General features: G+C 35.8%; 2 non-coding genes across 2 annotated transcripts; both read left to right on the forward strand.

Annotated features, from left to right (window-relative positions):
* Nucleotides 1-8,297: 8,297 nt before the first annotated feature.
* Nucleotides 8,298-8,371, forward strand: TRNAI-AAU (transfer RNA isoleucine (anticodon AAU)). Its single transcript has one exon. It is a non-coding gene; the product is annotated as a tRNA-Ile (tRNA).
* A 5,223-nt stretch (nt 8,372-13,594) lies between these two features.
* On the forward strand, nt 13,595-13,668 carry TRNAI-AAU (transfer RNA isoleucine (anticodon AAU)). The gene has a single exon. It is a non-coding gene; the product is annotated as a tRNA-Ile (tRNA).
* The last annotated feature ends 1,020 nt before the right edge of the window (nt 13,669-14,688 follow it).

The raw sequence follows: 14,688 nt of genomic DNA on the forward strand, positions 1-14,688 counted from the left end.
TCTTATTGCAACTTTTCCTATTTTCAAATGTTTGACAAACATCTCTCCAGTTGAAAACTGATTTGAAACAGCTTCAAAATTAGTTTGGAGTAAAGAAACCACTGAAGATGATGGGATTTATACAAAGTTTAAATATAGATAAGCTATCCTAAAATTCAACTTTAAGGAAATTGAACAAAGATAGGTCCCACCAAGATTTGAAATCAGATTACTGGATTCAAAGTCCAAAGTGCTCACCATTACACCATGGAACCCATTATTACAGAGTCTTCCTCTACTCAATATTGCTGATCTTTGAAATACTGAATGTTCTCCTGTTTTAGGTACATTTGGCATTTTTGAGTTTGCTGATGCTTTTATGTTTGGCCGGTTAGCTCAGTTGGTTAGAGCGTGGTGCTAATAACGCCAAGGTCATTTGTTCGATCCCCATACGGGCCATGTGCTTTTTCTTGTTGTCCTACAAGAAATGCCAAGAAGGGATTTTATCCAGCGGCAAAGTGCATGAAGTCTGGGATGAATGCATTGGCTACAGTTAGCAGCCCTTGAAACTTGCTAGAGAACATCATAGACACATACAAAACAGAGAATTTTTAAATCCATGTTAGGAATAAACAAAAATGTCATCCTTTGGCTGATGCAGCATTTCTCTATATGGCATACATAGAAAACTTTTTCTCAAATATAGCAATATGGCAAATCTAAGAAATGCTAAGGCAAATTAATCAATCAGGACATTTATTTGGTGATTGAATCTACTATGGGGGACTAAGTTTTAAGAAGAGAAGAAGAACAGACCTTTACTCTCATTAGTGCACACTGAAGAAGAAAATTCTTAAAACCAGAATATCTTAAAACCATAGCACAAGTGATGGATCACTGCATTCTTATTGCAACTTTTCCTATTTTCAAATGTTTGACAAACATCTCTCCAGTTGAAAACTGATTTGAAACAGCTTCAAAATTAGTTTGGAGTAAAGAAACCACTGAAGATGATGGGATTTATACAAAGTTTAAATATAGATAAGCTATCCTAAAATTCAACTTTAAGGAAATTGAACAAAGATAGGTCCCACCAAGATTTGAAATCAGATTACTGGATTCAAAGTCCAAAGTGCTCACCATTACACCATGGAACCCATTATTAGAGAGTCTTCCTCTACTCAATATTGCTGATCTTTGAAATACTGAATGTTCTCCTGTTTTAGGTACATTTGGCATTTTTGAGTTTGCTGATGCTTTTATGTTTGGCCGGTTAGCTCAGTTGGTTAGAGCGTAGTGCTAATAACGCCAAGGTCATTTGTTCTATCCCCATACGGGCCATGTGCTTTTTCTTGTTGTCCTACAAGATATGCCAAGAAGGGATTTTATCCAGCGGCAAAGTGCATGAAGTCTGGGATGAATGCATTGGCTACAGTTAGCAGCCCTTGAAACTTGCTAGAGAACATCATAGACACATACAAAACAGAGAATTTTTAAATCCATGTTAGGAATAAACAAAAATGTCATCCTTTGGCTGATGCAGCATTTCTCTATATGGCATACATAGAAAACTTTTTCTCAAATATAGCAATATGGCAAATCTAAGAAATGCTAAGGCAAATTAATCAATCAGGACATTTATTTGGTGATTGAATCTACTATGGGGGACTAAGTTTTAAGAAGAGAAGAAGAACAGACCTTTACTCTCATTAGTGCACACTGAAGAAGAAAATTCTTAAAACCAGAATATCTTAAAACCATAGCACAAGTGATGGATCACTGCATTCTTATTGCAACTTTTCCTATTTTCAAATGTTTGACAAACATCTCTCCAGTTGAAAACTGATTTGAAACAGCTTCAAAATTAGTTTGGAGTAAAGAAACCACTGAAGATGATGGGATTTATACAAAGTTTAAATATAGATAAGCTATCCTAAAATTCAACTTTAAGGAAATTGAACAAAGATAGGTCCCACCAAGATTTGAAATCAGATTACTGGATTCAAAGTCCAAAGTGCTCACCATTACACCATGGAACCCATTATTAGAGAGTCTTCCTCTACTCAATATTGCTGATCTTTGAAATACTGAATGTTCTCCTGTTTTAGGTACATTTGGCATTTTTGAGTTTGCTGATGCTTTTATGTTTGGCCGGTTAGCTCAGTTGGTTAGAGCGTGGTGCTAATAACGCCAAGGTCATTTGTTCGATCCCCATACGGGCCATGTGCTTTTTCTTGTTGTCCTACAAGAAATGCCAAGAAGGGATTTTATCCAGCGGCAAAGTGCATGAAGTCTGGGATGAATGCATTGGCTACAGTTAGCAGCCCTTGAAACTTGCTAGAGAACATCATAGACACATACAAAACAGAGAATTTTTAAATCCATGTTAGGAATAAACAAAAATGTCATCCTTTGGCTGATGCAGCATTTCTCTATATGGCATACATAGAAAACTTTTTCTCTAATATAGCAATATGGCAAATCTAAGAAATGCTAAGGCAAATTAATCAATCAGGACATTTATTTGGTGATTGAATCTACTATGGGGGACTAAGTTTTAAGAAGAGAAGAAGAACAGACCTTTACTCTCATTAGTGCACACTGAAGAAGAAAATTCTTAAAACCAGAATATCTTAAAACCATAGCACAAGTGATGGATCACTGCATTCTTATTGCAACTTTTCCTATTTTCAAATGTTTGACAAACATCTCTCCAGTTGAAAACTGATTTGAAACAGCTTCAAAATTAGTTTGGAGTAAAGAAACCACTGAAGATGATGGGATTTATACAAAGTTTAAATATAGATAAGCTATCCTAAAATTCAACTTTAAGGAAATTGAACAAAGATAGGTCCCACCAAGATTTGAAATCAGATTACTGGATTCAAAGTCCAAAGTGCTCACCATTACACCATGGAACCCATTATTAGAGAGTCTTCCTCTACTCAATATTGCTGATCTTTGAAATACTGAATGTTCTCCTGTTTTAGGTACATTTGGCATTTTTGAGTTTGCTGATGCTTTTATGTTTGGCCGGTTAGCTCAGTTGGTTAGAGCGTGGTGCTAATAACGCCAAGGTCATTTGTTCGATCCCCATACGGGCCATGTGCTTTTTCTTGTTGTCCTACAAGAAATGCCAAGAAGGGATTTTATCCAGCGGCAAAGTGCATGAAGTCTGGGATGAATGCATTGGCTACAGTTAGCAGCCCTTGAAACTTGCTAGAGAACATCATAGACACATACAAAACAGAGAATTTTTAAATCCATGTTAGGAATAAACAAAAATGTCATCCTTTGGCTGATGCAGCATTTCTCTATATGGCATACATAGAAAACTTTTTCTCTAATATAGCAATATGGCAAATCTAAGAAATGCTAAGGCAAATTAATCAATCAGGACATTTATTTGGTGATTGAATCTACTATGGGGGACTAAGTTTTAAGAAGAGAAGAAGAACAGACCTTTACTCTCATTAGTGCACACTGAAGAAGAAAATTCTTAAAACCAGAATATCTTAAAACCATAGCACAAGTGATGGATCACTGCATTCTTATTGCAACTTTTCCTATTTTCAAATGTTTGACAAACATCTCTCCAGTTGAAAACTGATTTGAAACAGCTTCAAAATTAGTTTGGAGTAAAGAAACCACTGAAGATGATGGGATTTATACAAAGTTTAAATATAGATAAGCTATCCTAAAATTCAACTTTAAGGAAATTGAACAAAGATAGGTCCCACCAAGATTTGAAATCAGATTACTGGATTCAAAGTCCAAAGTGCTCACCATTACACCATGGAACCCATTATTAGAGAGTCTTCCTCTACTCAATATTGCTGATCTTTGAAATACTGAATGTTCTCCTGTTTTAGGTACATTTGGCATTTTTGAGTTTGCTGATGCTTTTATGTTTGGCCGGTTAGCTCAGTTGGTTAGAGCGTGGTGCTAATAACGCCAAGGTCATTTGTTCGATCCCCATACGGGCCATGTGCTTTTTCTTGTTGTCCTACAAGATATGCCAAGAAGGGATTTTATCCAGCGGCAAAGTGCATGAAGTCTGGGATGAATGCATTGGCTACAGTTAGCAGCCCTTGAAACTTGCTAGAGAACATCATAGACACATACAAAACAGAGAATTTTTAAATCCATGTTAGGAATAAACAAAAATGTCATCCTTTGGCTGATGCAGCATTTCTCTATATGGCATACATAGAAAACTTTTTCTCAAATATAGCAATATGGCAAATCTAAGAAATGCTAAGGCAAATTAATCAATCAGGACATTTATTTGGTGATTGAATCTACTATGGGGGACTAAGTTTTAAGAAGAGAAGAAGAACAGACCTTTACTCTCATTAGTGCACACTGAAGAAGAAAATTCTTAAAACCAGAATATCTTAAAACCATAGCACAAGTGATGGATCACTGCATTCTTATTGCAACTTTTCCTATTTTCAAATGTTTGACAAACATCTCTCCAGTTGAAAACTGATTTGAAACAGCTTCAAAATTAGTTTGGAGTAAAGAAACCACTGAAGATGATGGGATTTATACAAAGTTTAAATATAGATAAGCTATCCTAAAATTCAACTTTAAGGAAATTGAACAAAGATAGGTCCCACCAAGATTTGAAATCAGATTACTGGATTCAAAGTCCAAAGTGCTCACCATTACACCATGGAACCCATTATTAGAGAGTCTTCCTCTACTCAATATTGCTGATCTTTGAAATACTGAATGTTCTCCTGTTTTAGGTACATTTGGCATTTTTGAGTTTGCTGATGCTTTTATGTTTGGCCGGTTAGCTCAGTTGGTTAGAGCGTGGTGCTAATAACGCCAAGGTCATTTGTTCGATCCCCATACGGGCCATGTGCTTTTTCTTGTTGTCCTACAAGAAATGCCAAGAAGGGATTTTATCCAGCGGCAAAGTGCATGAAGTCTGGGATGAATGCATTGGCTACAGTTAGCAGCCCTTGAAACTTGCTAGAGAACATCATAGACACATACAAAACAGAGAATTTTTAAATCCATGTTAGGAATAAACAAAAATGTCATCCTTTGGCTGATGCAGCATTTCTCTATATGGCATACATAGAAAACTTTTTCTCTAATATAGCAATATGGCAAATCTAAGAAATGCTAAGGCAAATTAATCAATCAGGACATTTATTTGGTGATTGAATCTACTATGGGGGACTAAGTTTTAAGAAGAGAAGAAGAACAGACCTTTACTCTCATTAGTGCACACTGAAGAAGAAAATTCTTAAAACCAGAATATCTTAAAACCATAGCACAAGTGATGGATCACTGCATTCTTATTGCAACTTTTCCTATTTTCAAATGTTTGACAAACATCTCTCCAGTTGAAAACTGATTTGAAACAGCTTCAAAATTAGTTTGGAGTAAAGAAACCACTGAAGATGATGGGATTTATACAAAGTTTAAATATAGATAAGCTATCCTAAAATTCAACTTTAAGGAAATTGAACAAAGATAGGTCCCACCAAGATTTGAAATCAGATTACTGGATTCAAAGTCCAAAGTGCTCACCATTACACCATGGAACCCATTATTAGAGAGTCTTCCTCTACTCAATATTGCTGATCTTTGAAATACTGAATGTTCTCCTGTTTTAGGTACATTTGGCATTTTTGAGTTTGCTGATGCTTTTATGTTTGGCCGGTTAGCTCAGTTGGTTAGAGCGTAGTGCTAATAACGCCAAGGTCATTTGTTCTATCCCCATACGGGCCATGTGCTTTTTCTTGTTGTCCTACAAGAAATGCCAAGAAGGGATTTTATCCAGCGGCAAAGTGCATGAAGTCTGGGATGAATGCATTGGCTACAGTTAGCAGCCCTTGAAACTTGCTAGAGAACATCATAGACACATACAAAACAGAGAATTTTTAAATCCATGTTAGGAATAAACAAAAATGTCATCCTTTGGCTGATGCAGCATTTCTCTATATGGCATACATAGAAAACTTTTTCATAAATATAGCAATATGGCAAATCTAAGAAATGCTAAGGCAAATTAATCAATCAGGACATTTATTTGGTGATTGAATCTACTATGGGGGACTAAGTTTTAAGAAGAGAAGAAGAACAGACCTTTACTCTCATTAGTGCACACTGAAGAAGAAAATTCTTAAAACCAGAATATCTTAAAACCATAGCACAAGTGATGGATCACTGCATTCTTATTGCAACTTTTCCTATTTTCAAATGTTTGACAAACATCTCTCCAGTTGAAAACTGATTTGAAACAGCTTCAAAATTAGTTTGGAGTAAAGAAACCACTGAAGATGATGGGATTTATACAAAGTTTAAATATAGATAAGCTATCCTAAAATTCTACTTTAAGGAAATTGAACAAAGATAGGTCCCACCAAGATTTGAAATCAGATTACTGGATTCAAAGTCCAAAGTGCTCACCATTACACCATGGAACCCATTATTAGAGAGTCTTCCTCTACTCAATATTGCTGATCTTTGAAATACTGAATGTTCTCCTGTTTTAGGTACATTTGGCATTTTTGAGTTTGCTGATGCTTTTATGTTTGGCCGGTTAGCTCAGTTGGTTAGAGCGTGGTGCTAATAATGCCAACGTCATTTGTTCGATCCCCATACGGGCCATGTGCTTTTTCTTGTTGTCCTACAAGAAATGCCAAGAAGGGATTTTATCCAGCAGCAAAGTGCATGAAGTCTGGGATGAATGCATTGGCTACAGTTAGCAGCCCTTGAAACTTGCTAGAGAACATCATAGACACATACAAAACAGAGAATTTTTAAATCCATGTTAGGAATAAACAAAAATGTCATCCTTTGGCTGATGCAGCATTTCTCTATATGGCATACATAGAAAACTTTTTCTCAAATATAGCAATATGGCAAATCTAAGAAATGCTAAGGCAAATTAATCAATCAGGACATTTATTTGGTGATTGAATCTACTATGGGGGACTAAGTTTTAAGAAGAGAAGAAGAACAGACCTTTACTCTCATTAGTGCACACTGAAGAAGAAAATTCTTAAAACCAGAATATCTTAAAACCATAGCCCAAGTGATGGATCACTGCATTCTTATTGCAACTTTTCCTATTTTCAAATGTTTGACAAACATCTCTCCAGTTGAAAACTAATTTGAAACAGCTTCAAAATTAGATTGGAGTAAAGAAACCACTGAAGATGATGGGATTTATACAAAGTTTAAATATAGATAAGCTATCCTAAAATTCAACTTTAAGGAAATTGAACAAAGATAGGTCCCACCAAGATTTGAAATCAGATTACTGGATTCAAAGTCCAAAGTGCTCACCATTACACCATGGAACCCATTATTAGAGAGTCTTCCTCTACTCAATATTGCTGATCTTTGAAATACTGAATGTTCTCCTGTTTTAGGTACATTTGGCATTTTTGAGTTTGCTGAAGCTTTTATGTTTGGCCGGTTAGCTCAGTTGGTTAGAGCGTGGTGCTAATAACGCCAAGGTCATTTGTTCGATCCCCATACGGGCCATGTGCTTTTTCTTGTTGTCCTACAAGAAATGCCAAGAAGGGATTTTATCCAGCGGCAAAGTGCATGAAGGATGAATGCATTGGCTACAGTTAGCAGCCCTTGAAATTTGCTAGAGAACATCATAGACACATACAAAACAGAGAATTTTTAAATCCATGTTAGGAATAAACAAAAATGTCATCCTTTGGCTGATGCAGCATTTCTCTATATGGCATACATAGAAAACTTTTTCTCAAATATAGCAATATGGCAAATCTAAGAAATGCTAAGGCAAATTAATCAATCAGGACATTTATTTGGTGATTGAATCTACTATGGGGGACTAAGTTTTAAGAAGAGAAGAAGAACAGACCTTTACTCTCATTAGTGCACACTGAAGAAGAAAATTCTTAAAACCAGAATATCTTAAAACCATAGCACAAGTGATGGATCACTGCATTCTTATTGCAACTTTTCCTATTTTCAAATGTTTGACAAACATCTCTCCAGTTGAAAACTGATTTGAAACAGCTTCAAAATTAGTTTGGAGTAAAGAAACCACTGAAGATGATGGGATTTATACAAAGTTTAAATATAGATAAGCTATCCTAAAATTCAACTTTAAGGAAATTGAACAAAGATAGGTCCCACCAAGATTTGAAATCAGATTACTGGATTCAAAGTCCAAAGTGCTCACCATTACACCATGGAACCCATTATTAGAGAGTCTTCCTCTACTCAATATTGCTGATCTTTGAAATACTGAATGTTCTCCTGTTTTAGGTACATTTGGCATTTTTGTGTTTGCTGATACTTTTATGTTTGGCCGGTTAGCTCAGTTGGTTAGAGTGTGGTGCTAATAACACCAATGTCATGGGTTCGATCCCCATACGGGCCATGTGCTTTTTCTTGTTGTCCTACAAGAAATGCCAAGAAGGGATTTTATCCAGCGGCAAAGTGCATGAAGTCTGGGATGAATGCATTGGCTACAGTTAGCAGCCCTTGAAACTTGCTAGAGAACATCATAGACACATACAAAACAGAGAATTTTTAAATCCATGTTAGGAATAAACAAAAATGTCATCCTTTGGCTGATGCAGCATTTCTCTATATGGCATACATAGAAAACTTTTTCTCAAATATAGCAATATGGCAAATCTAAGAAATGCTAAGGCAAATTAATCAATCAGGACATTTATTTGGTGATTGAATCTACTATGGGGGACTAAGTTTTAAGAAGAGAAGAAGAACAGACCTTTACTCTCATTAGTGCACACTGAAGAAGAAAATTCTTAAAACCAGAATATCTTAAAACCATAGCACAAGTGATGGATCACTGCATTCTTATTGCAACTTTTCCTATTTTTAAATGTTTGACAAACATCTCTCCAGTTGAAAACTGATTTGAAACAGCTTCAAAATTAGTTTGGAGTAAAGAAACCACTGAAGATGATGGGATTTATACAAAGTTTAAATATAGATAAGCTATCCTAAAATTCTACTTTAAGGAAATTGAACAAAGATAGGTCCCACCAAGATTTGAAATCAGATTACTGGATTCAAAGTCCAAAGTGCTCACCATTACACCATGGAACCCATTATTAGAGAGTCTTCCTCTACTCAATATTGCTGATCTTTGAAATACTGAATGTTCTCCTGTTTTAGGTACATTTGGCATTTTTGAGTTTGCTGATGCTTTTATGTTTGGCCGGTTAGCTCAGTTGGTTAGAGCGTGGTGCTAATAATGCCAATGTCATTTGTTCGATCCCCATACGGTCCATGTGCTTTTTCTTGTTGTCCTACAAGAAATGCCAAGAAGGGATTTTATCCAGCAGCAAAGTGCATGAAGTCTGGGATGAATGCATTGGCTACAGTTAGCAGCCCTTGAAACTTGCTAGAGAACATCATAGACACATACAAAACAGAGAATTTTTAAATCCATGTTAGGAATAAACAAAAATGTCATCCTTTGGCTGATGCAGCATTTCTCTATATGGCATACATAGAAAACTTTTTCTCAAATATAGCAATATGGCAAATCTAAGAAATGCTAAGGCAAATTAATCAATCAGGACATTTATTTGGTGATTGAATCTACTATGGGGGACTAAGTTTTAAGAAGAGAAGAAGAACAGACCTTTACTCTCATTAGTGCACACTGAAGAAGAAAATTCTTAAAACCAGAATATCTTAAAACCATAGCCCAAGTGATGGATCACTGCATTCTTATTGCAACTTTTCCTATTTTCAAATGTTTGACAAACATCTCTCCAGTTGAAAACTAATTTGAAACAGCTTCAAAATTAGATTGGAGTAAAGAAACCACTGAAGATGATGGTATTTATACAAAGTTTAAATATAGATAAGCTATCCTAAAATTCAACTTTAAGGAAATTGAACAAAGATAGGTCCCACCAAGATTTGAAATCAGATTACTGGATTCAAAGTCCAAAGTGCTCACCATTACACCATGGAACCCATTATTAGAGAGTCTTCCTCTACTCAATATTGCTGATCTTTGAAATACTGAATGTTCTCCTGTTTTAGGTACATTTGGCATTTTTGAGTTTGCTGAAGCTTTTATGTTTGGCCGGTTAGCTCAGTTGGTTAGAGCGTGGTGCTAATAATGCCAACGTCATTTGTTCGATCCCCATACGGGCCATGTGCTTTTTCTTGTTGTCCTACAAGAAATGCCAAGAAGGGATTTTATCCAGCAGCAAAGTGCATGAAGTCTGGGATGAATGCATTGGCTACAGTTAGCAGCCCTTGAAACTTGCTAGAGAACATCATAGACACATACAAAACAGAGAATTTTTAAATCCATGTTAGGAATAAACAAAAATGTCATCCTTTGGCTGATGCAGCATTTCTCTATATGGCATACATAGAAAACTTTTTCTCAAATATAGCAATATGGCAAATCTAAGAAATGCTAAGGCAAATTAATCAATCAGGACATTTATTTGGTGATTGAATCTACTATGGGGGACTAAGTTTTAAGAAGAGAAGAAGAACAGACCTTTACTCTCATTAGTGCACACTGAAGAAGAAAATTCTTAAAACCAGAATATCTTAAAACCATAGCCCAAGTGATGGATCACTGCATTCTTATTGCAACTTTTCCTATTTTCAAATGTTTGACAAACATCTCTCCAGTTGAAAACTAATTTGAAACAGCTTCAAAATTAGATTGGAGTAAAGAAACCACTGAAGATGATGGTATTTATACAAAGTTTAAATATAGATAAGCTATCCTAAAATTCAACTTTAAGGAAATTGAACAAAGATAGGTCCCACCAAGATTTGAAATCAGATTACTGGATTCAAAGTCCAAAGTGCTCACCATTACACCATGGAACCCATTATTAGAGAGTCTTCCTCTACTCAATATTGCTGATCTTTGAAATACTGAATGTTCTCCTGTTTTAGGTACATTTGGCATTTTTGAGTTTGCTGAAGCTTTTATGTTTGGCCGGTTAGCTCAGTTGGTTAGAGCATGGTGCTAATAACGCCAAGGTCATTTGTTCGATCCCCATACGTACCATGTGCTTTTTCTTGTTGTCCTACAAGAAATGCCAAGAAGGGATTTTATCCAGCGGCAAAGTGCATGAAGTCTGGGATGAATGCATTGGCTACAGTTAGCAGCCCTTGAAACTTGCTAGAGAACATCATAGACACATACAAAACAGAGAATTTTTAAATCCATGTTAGGAATAAACAAAAATGTCATCCTTTGGCTGATGCAGCATTTCTCTATATGGCATACATAGAAAACTTTTTCTCAAATATAGCAATATGGCAAATCTAAGAAATGCTAAGGCAAATTAATCAATCAGGACATTTATTTGGTGATTGAATCTACTATGGGGGACTAAGTTTTAAGAAGAGAAGAAGAACAGACCTTTACTCTCATTAGTGCACACTGAAGAAGAAAATTCTTAAAACCAGAATATCTTAAAACCATAGCACAAGTGATGGATCACTGCATTCTTATTGCAACTTTTCCTATTTTCAAATGTTTGACAAACATCTCTCCAGTTGAAAACTGATTTGAAACAGCTTCAAAATTAGTTTGGAGTAAAGAAACCACTGAAGATGATGGGATTTATACAAAGTTTAAATATAGATAAGCTATCCTAAAATTCAACTTTAAGGAAATTGAACAAAGATAGGTCCCACCAAGATTTGAAATCAGATTACTGGATTCAAAGTCCAAAGTGCTCACCATTACACCATGGAACCCATTATTAGAGAGTCTTCCTCTACTCAATATTGCTGATCTTTGAAATACTGAATGTTCTCCTGTTTTAGGTACATTTGGCATTTTTGTGTTTGCTGATACTTTTATGTTTGGCCGGTTAGCTCGGTTGGTTAGAGTGTGGTGCTAATAACGCCAATGTCATGGGTTCGATCCCCATACGGGCCATGTGCTTTTTCTTGTTGTCCTACAAGAAATGCCAAGAAGGGATTTTATCCAGCGGCAAAGTGCATGAAGTCTGGGATGAATGCATTGGCTACAGTTAGCAGCCCTTGAAACTTGCTAGAGAACATCATAGACACATACAAAACAGAGAATTTTTAAATCCATGTTAGGAATAAACAAAAATGTCATCCTTTGGCTGATGCAGCATTTCTCTATATGGCATACATAGAAAACTTTTTCTCAAATATAGCAATATGGCAAATCTAAGAAATGCTAAGGCAAATTAATCAATCAGGACATTTATTTGGTGATTGAATCTACTATGGGGGACTAAGTTTTAAGAAGAGAAGAAGATCAGACCTTTACTCTCATTAGTGCACACTGAAGAAGCAAATTCTAAAAACCAGAATATCTAAAAACCATAGCACAAGTGATGGATCACTGCATTCTTATTGCAACTTTTCCTATTTCCAAATGTTTGACAAACATCTCTCCGGTTGAAAACTGATTTGAAACAGTTTCAAAATTAGTTTGGAGTAAAGAAACCACTGAAGTTGATGGGATTTATACAAAGTTTAAATATAGATAAGCTATCCTAAAACTTTGAAAATTCAACTTTAAGGAAATTGATCAAAGTTAGGTCCCACCAAGATTTGAAAACAGATTACTGGATTCAAAGTCCAAAGTGCTCACCATTACACCATGGAACCCATTATTAGAGAGTCTTCCTCTTCTCAATATTGCTGATCTTTGAAATACTGAATGTTCTCCTGTTTTAGGTACATTTGGCATTTTTGTGTTTGCAGATGCTTTTATGTTTGGCCGGTTAGCTCAGTTGGTTAGAGCGTGGTGTAAATAATGCCAAAGTCATGGGTTCAATACGGGCCATGTGCTTTTTCTTGTTGTCCTACAAGAAATGCCAAGAAGGGATTTTATCCAGCGGCAAAGTGCATGAAGTCTGGGATGAATGCATTGGCTACAGTTAGCAGCCCTTGAAACTTGCTAGAGAACATCATAGACACATACAAAACAGAGAATTTTTAAATCCATGTTAGGAATAAACAAAAATGTCATCCTTTGGCTGATGCAGCATTTCTCTATATGGCATACATAGAAAACTTTTTCTCAAATATAGCAATATGGCAAATCTAAGAAATGCTAAGGCTAATTAATCAATCAGGACATTTATTTGGTGATTGAATCTACTATGGGGGACTAAGTTTTAAGAAGAGATGAAGAACAGACCTTTACTCTCATTAGTGCACACTGAAGAAGAAAATTCTTAAAACCAGAATATCTTAAAACCATAGCACAAGTGATGGATCACTGCATTCTTATTGCAACTTTTCCTATTTTCAAATGTTTGGCAAACATCTCTCCAGTTGAAAACTGATTTGAAACAGTTTCAAAATTAGTTTGGAGTAAAGAAACCACTGAAGATAATGGGATTTATACAAAGTTTAAATATAGATAAGCTATCCTAAAATTCAACTTTAAGGAAATTGAACAAAGATACGTCCCACCAAGATTTGAAATCAGATTACTGGATTCAAAGTCCAAAGTGCTCACCATTACACCATGGAACCCATTATTAGAGAGTCTTCCTCTACTCAATATTGCTGATCTTTGAAATACTGAATGTACTCCTGTTTTAGGTACATTTGGCATTTTTGTGTTTTTGCTGATACTTTTACGTTTGGCCGGTTAGCTCAGTTGGTTAGAGTGTGGTGCTAATAATGCCAATGTCATGGGTTCGATCCCCATACGGGCCATGTGCTTTTTCTTGTTGTCCTACAAGAAATGCCAAGAAGGGATTTTATCCAGCGGCAAAGTGCATGAAGTCTGGGATGAATGCATTGGCTACAGTTAGCAGCCCTTGAAACTTGCTAGAGAACATCATAGACACATACAAAACAGATAATTTTTAAATCCATGTTAGGAATAAACAAAAATGTCATCCTTTGGCTGATGCAGCATTTCTCTATATGGCATACATAGAAAACTTTTTCTCAAATATAGCAATATGGCAAATCTAAGAAATGCTAAGGCAAATTAATCAATCAGGACATTTATTTGGTGATTGAATCTACTATGGGGGACTAAGTTTTAAGAAGAGAAGAAGATCAGACCTTTACTCTCATTAGTGCACACTGAAGAAGCAAATTCTAAAAACCAGAATATCTAAAAACCATAGCACAAGTGATGGATCACTGCATTCTTATTGCAACTTTTCCTATTTCCAAATGTTTGACAAACATCTCTCCGGTTGAAAACTGATTTGAAACAGTTTCAAAATTAGTTTGGAGTAAAGAAACCACTGAAGTTGATGGGATTTATACAAAGTTTAAATATAGATAAGCTATCCTAAAACTTTGAAAATTCAACTTTAAGGAAATTGATCAAAGTTAGGTCCCACCAAGATTTGAAAACAGATTACTGGATTCAAAGTCCAAAGTGCTCACCATTACACCATGGAACCCATTATTAGAGAGTCTTCCTCTTCTCAATATTGCTGATCTTTGAAATACTGAATGTTCTCCTGTTTTAGGTACATTTGGCATTTTTGTGTTTGCAGATGCTTTTATGTTTGGCCGGTTAGCTCAGTTGGTTAGAGCGTGGTGCTAATAATGCCAAAGTCATGGGTTCAATACGGGCCATGTGCTTTTTCTTGTTGTCCTACAAGAAATGCCAAGAAGGGATTTTATCCAGTGGCAAAGTGCATGAAGTGTGGGATGAATGCATTGGCTACAGTTAGCAGCCCTTGAAACTTGCTAGAGAACATCATAGACACA

This window comes from Taudactylus pleione, unplaced genomic scaffold (assembly GCF_031769625.1).
Source record: "Taudactylus pleione unplaced genomic scaffold, aTauple2 ptg000085l, whole genome shotgun sequence".
Lineage (NCBI taxonomy): Eukaryota > Metazoa > Chordata > Amphibia > Anura > Myobatrachidae > Taudactylus > Taudactylus pleione.